This window comes from Pristiophorus japonicus, chromosome 5 (assembly GCF_044704955.1).
Source record: "Pristiophorus japonicus isolate sPriJap1 chromosome 5, sPriJap1.hap1, whole genome shotgun sequence".
Taxonomy (NCBI): Eukaryota; Metazoa; Chordata; class Chondrichthyes; family Pristiophoridae; genus Pristiophorus; species Pristiophorus japonicus.
Genome location: NC_091981.1, coordinates 127,308,219 through 127,320,361, shown reverse-complemented (window position 1 = coordinate 127,320,361; position 12,143 = coordinate 127,308,219).

Below are 12,143 nucleotides of genomic sequence, written 5' to 3'. Positions count from 1 at the left end.
CATCTTTGCGCTGCTGGAACGGCTTAATCTCTTCCTGCATTTCCACTGGGACACTGGACCAGCTCCCATGAAGCATACAGCTCTTGACGAGAGATAATAAGGGGTCATGGCTTGTGTAATGTCTGTAAGCTTGTAATCTTTGTAGCTCCACACTGTGGATGTGGACGTCTTGTGTACTGCAACTGCAGAGTTAATAATTAAGCAGAACCAGGCAGATTCCGGAGGCTTCCGACAGAGCTGCCTGCCATGTTAGGAGCCGTGTGTGCTTGTGCTCTGTGAATATATCACATTTGGCGATGAAATGGGATTTTTCAGATGATTTAAAGCTTAAATTTTCTTGGTGAAGGATTCAGCCGGCCGACAGAGAGACTTTGGAAGTTTCTATCTTTGGAAAAAGCGACAAAAATCTGAGGTAAAATACAGCACACGGTGTGAACAGCTAGAGATTAAAAGTGCAGGTGTAATCGGACATTTGGGGGAATATGGACATGACCGGGAACGTTTTATGTGGATCGGCTAGAAATGAATTTCACTGCAAATAACATAATTGAAGTTCCAGACAATGCAGTCCAGAACCAGGCTGTGTTGGAACGTAAGAGAACGATCTTCTTATCAGAGGTGGGTCCGGCATTATATGACACTCTGATAAATCTGCTTGTGCCTGACGAGCCAAAGGACTCAACACTTAAAGAGATTTTAACGAAGCTGGAGCAGCACTATAACCCCAAACCGTTAGAAATTGCTGAAAGCTATCGTTTTGGGATTCGGAATCAAAAGACTGATGAATCAGTGATTACATCGTAGCATTAAAAAAGCTATCGATGCACTGTAATTTTGGAAACTTTCAAAACCGAGCATTATGGGATCGTTTTGTTTGTGATGCGATCAGAAGGAAGTTATTGACGACGGATGATTTGACTTTTGAGATTGCTTGTCAGACAGCGAGGTCGATGGGCATGGCCGAACAATATTCCCGAGAAATAAATAATAATTACGGTCGTCAGTCAACCGAGGTAAATCACCTGCAGGTTCAAGGTAAAAGACGATGGGGGCCCAAAGTATCAGAAACTGGAAATTCTAACAGAACCTCGACGTCGTGCTATAGGTGCCTGGGACAACACATTGCTCAAAGTTGTCCAGGCGTGAAGGCAGAGTGTTTCTTCTGCAGGAAGACTGGGCATCTTGTGAAGGCATGCCGACTGAAGGGTAAACCAGCTTTTAATGCTATGAGTCCAGCGTTCAAATCTATGAGTAGAAATCCCGAGACTACATAGCATGGAAGAACAACAACAGGATGAGGAGATGTTAGAGTTACACGTCGTCAGGAGCACGAGATTAATGGACAGCGATTCGGAAAGCATCAAAATCCACATAGATGTTGCGGGATTCAAGATACCAATGGAAATTGACACGGTTGCTTCCGTGAGTGTCGTACCGGAGTCACTGTACCTCGACAAATTGCGTGATTTCCAACTGGAGAAATCCAAGATAGAGCTGCGAGGCAACTCGGGAGAGAAAATTCCTGTAGTAGGCCGTATCACCGTACCTGTGAAATATAAAGATCAATTTCAGAATTTGCCTCTAAAAGTAGTGAAAGGAGACAAGCCGGCCTTACTAGGAAGAAATTGGTTGAGCTCACTGAAGCTGGATTGGAGTAAGATTTTCTGTGTGAAAGCGAGATTTTCGTCAACGGATGAGGTTATCAAGAAGTATCCGAAGGTGTTCTGCGAAACGGGCAGTCCAATCCAAGGCTTCAAGGTGAGTGTCAGGGTACAGAAGGACGCTAGATCGGTTTACTACAAGCCACGTTCCGTACCATATGCACTCAAGGAGAAAGTTGAGCAAGAACTCAAAAGACTAGAGACTGAGAACATTATTTGTAAGATAGATCGATGTAATTGGGCTACACCCATTGTTGTTGTACCCAAGTCCAATGGTAAGGTAAGAGTGTGTAGTGATTATAAAGTAACCGTAAACCAGGTTCTAGAGGGTAATGTCCCCAATACATTGCCGAATATAGAAGATTTGTTCACAACACTGACAGGTGGTCAGATCTTCTCAAAACTGGATCTTACAAATGCCTATTTACAGCTTGAACTAGATGAGGAGTCCAAGTCATGTTTGACTATAAATACTCATCTAGGCCTATATCAATTTAATAGGCTACTGTTTGGAGTGTCTTCTGCCCCTGCCATATTCCAAGGGGTGATGAACCAGATTTTGCAAGGTATTGAAGGGGTAGTATGTTATTTGGATGACATACTAATTTCAGCACCAAATATGCAAATTTATCATAACATATTGAATGCAGTCCTCAAACGGCTAGAGAAGCACAGAGTACGAGTGTCTGCTCCTAAGTGTGAGTTATTTAAAAACTCAGTGGAGTACTTAGGGTACAGAGTAGACAAAGATAGTTTACATCCAACCACGGAAAAATTGGATGCAATTAGAAATGCACCCACTCCCAGGAATGTCATTGAACTTCGTTCATTCTTGGGTCTTTTGAACTATTCTGGGAAGTTCCTACCAAATTTGGCTACAGTATTACATCCACTGAATGAACTTTTGAAAAAACAGGTCCATTGGAAGTGGTCAAAAGAATGCGATACAGCATTCAAGGAGTGTAAAAGCAAATTGGTAGACAGCACCATGTTAGTTCACTATGACATATCTAAGGAGATTAAGCTAGCATGTGATGCCTCTCCGTATGGAGTTGGGGCAGTGATCATGTATCACGAAGTGGGGAGGAGAGACCAATTGCTTTTGCTTCACGCACTCTCAATGCTAGTGAGAATGATTATGCGCAAATTGAAAGGGAAGCTTTGGCATTAATTTTTGGGGTCAAGAAGTTTCACAAATACTTGTATGGTCGTAAGTTTACCATCGTTACGGACCATAAGCCCCTAACAGCAATCCTCGATCCAAAGTCCCCAGTTCCAACATTAGTTGCAGCCTGAATGCAGAGATGGGCTTTGATTTTGTCAGCATATACATATGATATTGAATACAGACGATCAGCTGATCACAGTAATGCTGATGCACTGTCTAGATTGCCTTCCCCATCACAAGTTACACCCGATAGGGAAGAAGTGTTTTATTTTTCATACATTGATGAACTGCCAGTCTGAAGAGATTGGTAGAGCAACCAAACGTGACCCAGTGATGTCAAAGGTGTATGAGTATATTGCAAATGGATGGCCAAACCAGGTAACAGACAAAGATACACATCTATTCTTCATTCGTAGGAATGAATTATCAGTAGATAAAGATTGTATCATGTGGGGTGCAAGAGTGGTTATACCAAATAAATTCAGGTCCAAATTATTAGGAGACCTCCATGACCAGCACCTGGGAATGTGCTTGACCAAGAGTTTTGCACACAGTTATTTATGGTGGCCAGGTCTTGATAAAGATATAGAGTACATCGTGAGTCAGTGTACGACATGTCAATCCAAATCCAAAGAAACGACAGTTGTCATTGGATCACAAATTGGCTAATTTTTTGATTACATATCGAAATACTCCTCATACAACTACTGGTAGAACAGCACGAGAGTTGTTTCTCAAATGACAGGCATGAACCAGATTCTCGTTGTTAAAACCAAATTTGGCACAGTCCGTAGAAGAGACACAATTAAGACAGAAAGAGAATCATGATAGAGGTAGAGTAAAAGAGAGAAGTGTGAAATTAAACCAGAAGGTGAGAGTGAAGAACCATCACCATAAATGGGTAAAGTGGTTACCAGGAAGAGTGGTGAAGATATGTGGTCCTCGCACATGTTTGGTAAAGATGTTTGATAATGGACAGATTAGGTTTGCTCATATTGATCATATTTTGCCTACAGACATGGAAGGAGTTGAAGGTGGGAATGATTCAATTATTCCTGACTCATCAGGCAGTTTTGTTACACCAGCAGCAAATCCTAAATCCAATGTACTGGAAACAAATCCAAGAGAGAATCAGAATGAAAGTCTGAGTCCGAGTCAGGAAAACAAAGAGCCTGAAGTTAGAGTGAGTTCAAATGAAAATCAAGGAAATTCCGTGGAGGAAAACGTTCCTCAGGATGAGCCTCGCATGAGTTTAGATTCGACACCATGTTTGGAAGGTTCGGTTCGAGAGCGAAGGTATCCTCTTCGAAACAGAAAACAAGTGCTAAAGTTAAATTTGTAAATATGGAAGAAAAAAGTCTATATCCTGTGTTATGTATAAACATGAAAGTTATGTATGATGTTTGTTATAATAACTTCATCATTAAGGAGGGAGAAGTGTAATGTCTGTAAGCTTGTAATGTTTGTAGCGCCACACTTTGGATATGGACGTATTGTGTACTGCAACTGCAGAGTTAATAATTAAACAGAACCAGGCAGATTCCGGAGGCTTCCGACAGAGATGCCTGCCATGTTAGGAGCTGTGTGTGCTTGTGCTCTGTGAATATATCACAGCTTGTCCACGTTTTGATCTGCCGGGCAGTGACGGGTGATTGCTCACTCTCAAATGCATCCATAACCATGGCTAGATCTGCGGGCTGCGCCATTTCCACCTCCGTGGTGGGCAATGGCAGCCTACTGAGAGCATCGGCGCAGTTTTCTGTGCCTGGCCTGTGGCGGATGGAGTAGTTGTATGCTGTCAACGTGAGTGCCCATCTCTGGATGCGGGCCGATGCTTATGGTCAGTTTCCAATTTGAACTTTAGCCCAAACAGGTATTGATGCATTTTCTTTACCCCATAGGCACACGCTAACGCTTCTTTCTCAATCATGCTGTCGGCTATCTCAGCCTTAGACAGACTCCTGGATGCATAAGCAACCGGTTGCAGTTTCCCAGAATCATTAGCTTGTTGCAATACACACCCGACGCCATATGACGACGCATCACATGCTAGTACCAAACGCTTACATGGATTATACAACAGAAGCAATTTGTTTGAGCATAACAATTTTCTAGTTTTTACAAAGGCATTTTCTTGGCTTTTGCCCCAAACCCATTAGTCCCCTTTTCATAGTAAAACATGCAGTGATTCTAACAGTGTGCTAAGACCCGGTAAGAAGTTACCAAAGTAGTTCAAGAGTCCCAGAAACGACCGCAGCTCCGTCACGTTCTGTGGCCTAGGTGCATTCTTGATTGCCTCCGTCTTCGTGTTGGTGGGCCTGATGCCGTCCGCTGCAATCCTCCTTCCCAAGAATTTCATTTCAGGTGCCAGGAAAACGCACTTAGAGCGTTTTAACCTGAGCCCCACGCGGTTGAGTCGACTAAGAACCTCCTCCAGGTGCTGCAGATGCTCGACTGTGTTCCGACCTGTGGCCAAGATGTCGTCCTAGAAGACCACGGTATGCGGGACCGACTTCACTAAGCTTTCCATGTTTCTCTGGAATATCGCCGCCGCTGATTGGATTCCAAATGGGCATCTGTTACCAAAAAAATGGCTTCGTGCGTGTTTATGCAGGTGAGGGCCTTCGATGATTCCTCCAGTTCCTGCGTCATGTAGGCTGAAGTCAAACCCAGCTTCATGAACGTCTTTCCTCCCACCAGTGTTGCAAAGAGGTTGTCGACTTTTGGTAGTGGGTATTGGTCCTGCAGGGAGAAACGATTGATTGTTACTTTGTAATCGCCACAGATTCTGATGGTGCCGTCTCCCTTGAGGACAGGAACGATCCGACTGGCCCACTCGTTGAACTCGATCGGTGAAATGATGCCCTCTTTTTGCAGCTGGTCTAGCTCGATCTCTACCCTCTCTCTCATCATGTACGGTACTGCTCTCGCCTTGTGATGGATGGGTCGTGCCCCCGGAATTAGGTGGATCTGTACTTTTGCTCCTTGGAATTTCCCGATGCCTGGTTCGAACAGCGAAGGAAATTTGTTTAAGACCTGGGCACACGAAGTGTCATCAGTGAGCGATGGCCCTTGGACGTCGCCCCAGTTCCAGCATATCTTTCCCAGCCAGCTCCTGCCGAGCAGTGTGGGACCATCGCTCGGTACCACCCAGAGTGGTAGCTTGTGCACCGCTCCATTGTAGGAGACCTTTACGGTAGCACTGCCGATTGCAGGAATCAGTTCTTTTGTGTAAGTTCTTAGTTTCATGCGAACTGGAGTTAAGACTGGCCTTGAGGCCCTCTTGCACCACAAACTTTCGAAAGTCTTTTTGCCCATGATGGACTGGCTCAGGCCGTGTCCAGCTCCATTGACACTGGGAGTCTCTTTAGTTCAACATTCAGCATTATCGGGGGACAATTCGTGGTGAATGTGTGCACCCCATGTATCTCTGCCTCCTCGGTCTGAAGCTCTGGTTCGTCGTGATCTTCCGTGGATCTGTCCTCCTCTGCAACATGAAGGTTTAACAGCTCGCCTGCACACTTGTTGGAGGTGTCTCATTGTTCCACAGCCCTTGCAAACGTACCCTTTGAATCGGCATGAATGGAAACGATGATCACTCCCACAGCACCATCAAAGTGTTAATGGTGTTGCATTCATCACCCTTGATGGTGGACTCTGAGCCATCTGTGGACGTGCAGCTGCAGGTATGTGTGACCTGCCCTGTACTTTACGATTTGAAAACAACATCATTTTGTTCACAGTACTTGTAGCAGCACTTGTGTGCTGAGAGAGTTGCTTCATATTGTCACTGGTGACAATGAATGCCTGGGCTATCAGTATGGCCTTACTCAAGGTTGGGGTTTCTACAGTCAAAAGTTTGCGAAGTATGGTTTCGTGGCTAATGCCAAGTACGAAAGTGTCCTTCAAATTTACAATGTCCTGCAAGGCATCTTAACTCGGCAACATAACTCGCCACTTCCTAGCCTTCAGACCTTTTGTAGGTCTAGAACAGGTATCTTGCCATCAGAATGCTTTCCTTCAGGTTCAAATGCTCTCGGACCAGTGTGCACAAATCGTCATACAATTTCTCTATGGGTTTTGCTTGAGTGAGCAGATTCTTCATGAGGCCATACGTTGGTGCCCCACAGACGGTGAGGAGGATCGCCCTTCGTTTGGCAGCGTTCTCTTCCCCATCTTGCTCGTTGGCTACAAAGTATTGGTTGAGTCGCTCCACAAAAGTTTCCCAATCATCTCCCTCTGAGAATTACTCCAGAATGCATACTGTTCTCTGCATCTTTGGGTTCGCTATCTGTATCTCGTCGCCAGTTGTTATGTATGGAGAAAGAGTCAGACTGAACACTGTGAGCTCAAAGTAAAGTGTGACCTTAGTCTTTTATTGCAGGTCTCCAGAGTGCCTTTCCAACCTGTGAGGCCTCCTTAAATATCTGTGACTCCAAGTGATTATGAGATCCCTTGGGACTCCAGGGGATGAGACCTCTGGTGGCTGTACAGAGTAAATACAAGATCACATATATAACAGATATAACGATAGGTAAGCAGGCAGTGGAGACTTTATTGGTAGATTTAAGAAATAGGAAAGGATTTAAGACTATAGTGGGAGTTGTACATAGGCCTCCTGCTAGCAGCTGTGAAATGCTAGATTGTATACATGCAGAGATTAGACAAGCGTGTAGTAAAGGCAGAATGATTTTAATGGGGGATTTTGGGCCCGAAATTCACCATCCCCGAAGGATCATTTTTCCTCCCCGAGCGATATTCAGCTTGGGGAGAATTTGAGCGGTGTTCACTTCCGCTGGAAACGGCGGGGTGAAGCCGCTATAAAGGTAACTTTCCAGCGGAGAGGGAAGCAGCGTGTGGGCCATTGAAAAGGGACTAGCATGGCTGAATTCACCGAGGAAAAGGTAGGACTTTTCCCGGCAGTGCCGCCCCGTGAGGTTTTCGATGCAATGCTCGAACGTGATACCGCTGGGTCCCTTTGGTAGGTAAATAGTTTTATTACTTATTACTGTTTTTAATGTCATTTTCCATGGTCCGCAGTATTTAGCTTTTCATATAGTTTTAGTAATTATTCGTTTTTTTATGTCACATCCCATCACCTGCAGTATTTACCTTTTCATATAGTTTTATTAATTGATTTGGTTCCATTAAACCTGCTGAGTGCTGCTCAGAGGTTTGCACATAATTTTGTACAACTTTCTGGTCTGACTCTTTAGTGACGGCCTGTGGGCTGCAGAGACCCGCTTGGCAGGGTTCACCCTGAGGATGGGAGGAGTTTTGGGAGGGTGACACCTGGTCAGAAGCAGAGAGGCAGCGGGCAAGGGAGGCAGCAGCCATGATTCATTCATTCTGTGCCAGACCAGTGTGCCTATCGTCTTGACTGGCCCGATTCAGGATTGCAGTTGGCTGCTTGGGGCAAGGGATATCCCCTGTCCACTTTGCTGCTCACTCCACTACAGAACCCCAGGACAGTGCCAGAGCATGCATACAATGATGCTCATTGTGACATCAGGTGCATCATCGAGCAGTGCATAGGCATCATTAAGCAGAGGTTCCGGTGCCTGGACCGCTCTGGTGGCACCTTGCAGTACTCTCCTCAGTGGGTCTCTATAATCGTTGTGGTCTGTTGCATGCTGCACAACCTGGCCATCATGAGGGGACAGCCACTGGAGGTCAAGCCAGCAGTACCACCTGAGGAGGAGGAGGAGGAGGAGGTGCAGGAGGAGGAGGAGGAGGATCCCCATCACCCCAGAGCTAGGAAGCGTCGACCCATCGCCACCCTGGAAGGTTGGCTAGCATCCTCCTGGGAAGGTGCGTCCTCACATATATGGAGGTGCCTGACACCTCCCCTGCAATCTCCCTCCACGCATTATGTACTGCCTCTCTGCCAGGTCTCCCCACGTTAGGAAACAGTATTCTTCTTCTGTCCTCCACACTGTCCACCAGTGTCTCCAGCTCCATATCAGTGAACCTGTTGGCTCTCTTTGCACCTCTTACACCAGCCATCCTTCCAAACTCCTCCCCTCCCCTCAGGGCCTTGCTGCAAACCCTGACCTCTAAAAAGATCAGGGAGCAGCTGGCTTGTTAGAAACCCTTACCTGGATACTGATTTTCTCAGTGGTCATAACGCTCAAATTAAGACATCTACACCGCTGAAAACTTCACTTTGGAAGAGTTCATTCGCGCTGGAACCCATTTGTTCACTTTTGGATATGAATATGGGGTGGCCCAGCCACTAAAAAATTTCAGTGCTAATGGCCACAAAAAGGTGGGGGGAGCACCAGCTTTCCAGCGATACTGAATTTTGGGCCCTTTAACTTTTATATAAGCAGAGTAGTAAATGTCAGAAAGGTGGTGTATTTCTGACAGAGTCCGGGATAGTTTTCGACAACAATATGTCCTGGAACAAACAAGGGGGCATGCCATATTAGATTTAGTTCTGAGTAATAAGCCAGATTCAGTTAACAGCCAAATGGTGCGTGAACATTTATCTAATAGCGATCATAACATGATCGAGTTCAAAGTTATGTTTGAAAGGGAGAAACGCAAAATAGCTACTCAGGTTCTAGATTTAAGTAAGGTCGACTTCAATGTAATAAAACAGAGACTGTCCAGAGTAAACTGGGCAAATCTATTAATGGGTAAAATGACAGAAGATCAGTGGGATGTTTTTAAAAAAGAATTTAATGTGGTACAGAACCAGTTTATACCCCTGAAAGATTTATATAGCGCCTTACACGACCACTGGATGTCTCAAAGTGCTTTACAGCCAATGAAGTATTTTTGGAGTGTAGTCACTGTTGTAATGTAGGAAACGCGGCAGCCAATTTGCGCACAAGCAAGCTCCCACAAACAGCAGTGTGATAATGACCAAATAATCTGTTTTTTTGTTATGTTGATTGAGGCATAAATGTTGGCCAGGACACTGGGGATAACTCCGCTGCTCTTTTTTGAAACAGTGCCATGGGATCTTTTACATCCATTTGAGAGAGCAGACCTTGGTTTAACATCTCATCCAAAGGACAGTGCCTCCAACAGTGCAGCATTCTATCGGCACTGCACTGGAGTATCAGCTTAGATTTTTTGTGCTACAAGTTCCTGGAGTGGGACTTGAACCCACAACATTCTGACTCAGAGGCTAGAGTGCTACCCACTGAGCCACAGCTGACACAGCCAGCCCCTGAGGGGCAGGGCCTCTACTTGCCAAAAAAACAGCCACGGACGGTTAAGAGACATCAAACTAAAGAAAAAGCTTACAAAAAGGCAAAAAATAGCATGCATCCCGGTGAATGGGAAAGATACAAAGAACAGCAAAGGTTCACAAAACAAAAAGTACAAGCTACAAAAAGAGAGAATTAGAAGAAATTTGCAAGGGATATCAAAATCAACACAAGATTTTTACAATTATATTAGGAAAAAGAGGGTGATTGGAGTCAATATTAGCCCCTTGAAAACTGATAATGGTGATATTGTCAATGATAATAAGGAAATGGCGGACACGTTGAATTATTCATTTATGTCAGTATTTATAGTAGAGGAATAGGTCAGTATGCCAGAAATTCCAAGGATACTAATATTGAATCAGGAATATGGACTCACCAAAATTAACATAAGCAAAATAACAGTAATGAAGAAAGTAATGACATTGAAGAGTGATAATTTCCCAGGGCCAGATGGTTTCTGCTATGTATGCAACACCTTGTAACCAGCATTCTACTGCCACCAGAGGGCGCATCTGTTGGAGTCCCAAGGGATCCCAGCATCCCTGGGAGCACTGCATATAAGCAGGCCTCCCATGCTGTGCCGGCACTCTGGATTCAGAATAAAGAGACCAAGGTCACACTTACTCAAGTCTACAGTACTCAGTCACATTGCTTTATTTGAAACATAACAATTGGCGATGAGCAATAGATAACAAACCATCACACGAAAATGCAGAGAACTGTTGGTATCCTGGAGAAATTCTCAGAAGGTGATGATTGGGAAGCCTTCGTGGAGCGACTTGACCAATACTTTGTGGCCAACGAGCTGGAAGGGAATGAGAACGCTGCCAAACGAAAGGTGATTCTCCTCACCGTCTGTGGAGCAACAACCTATGGCCTCATGAAGAATCTTCTTGCTCTGGTGAAACCAACAACCAAATCGTATGAAGAACTGTGTACGCTGGTCCGGGAGCACCTAAATCTGAAGGAGAGCGTTCTGATGGCAAGGTATCGATTTTATACATGTCAACGGTCTGAAGGCCAGGAAGTGGCGAGCTAAGTCGCCAGACTAAGGCGCCTTACAGGGCATTGCGAAATTGGTGGATTCCTGGATTTGTGCTTGGCATTGGCCATGAGGTTGTCCTTCACAAACTATTGACTGTTGAAACACCGAACCTGAGCAAAGCCATAACTATAGCCCAGGCATTTATGTCCACCAGCGATAACACCAACAAGTTTTGCAGCATAAAGATGCATCGGCAAGTACTGTACACAAAGTAATGTCGTTTTCAGGCAGGAATGCACATGGCAGAACGTACACGCCTGCAGCTGCATGAGCTCAGATGACTCAGAGTCCGCCATTAAGTGTGAATGTGAGGCAATTAACACCTTGTTGGCGCTACGGAGATGATCATCAAGCCCATCAATGTCGCTTCAAACACTATACGTGCAAAGGCTGTGGAACAATGGGACACCTCCAGCGAACGTGCAGACGAGCTGCAAGCCCTGCAAACCACCACGTTGCAGAGGAAGACCGATCCATGGTGAATCAAACTGAACTAGAGACTTGAACGAGGAGACAGAAGTGTACGGGGTACACACCTTCACCACGAAATGTTCACCGATCATGTTAAAAGTTGAACTCAACGGAATTCCAGTATCCATAGAATTGGACACAGGTGTGAGTCAATCTATCATGAGCAAAAAGGCCTTCGAGAGGCTGTGGTGCAGGAAGGCACAAAGGCCCAAGCTTAGCCCTATTCATACCAAGCTGAGAACTTACACTAAAGAGCTGATCCCTGTAATTGGCAGCAGTAAAAGTCTCCTATGATGGAGCAGTGCACGAACTCCCACTATGGATAGTACCAGGAGATGGCCCCACACTGTTCGGCAGAAGCTGGCTGGGAAAAATCCGCTGGAACTAGTACGACATCCGCGCATTTTTGTCCGTCGATGACGCCTCATGTGTCCAGGTTTTGAGCAAGTTCCAGTCATTGTTTGAGCCAGGCATCGGAAATTTCTCTGGGGCGAAGGTGCAGATCCACTTGATTCCCAGTACATGACCCATCCACCACAAGGCACGGGCGGTGCCATACATGATGCGAGAGAAAG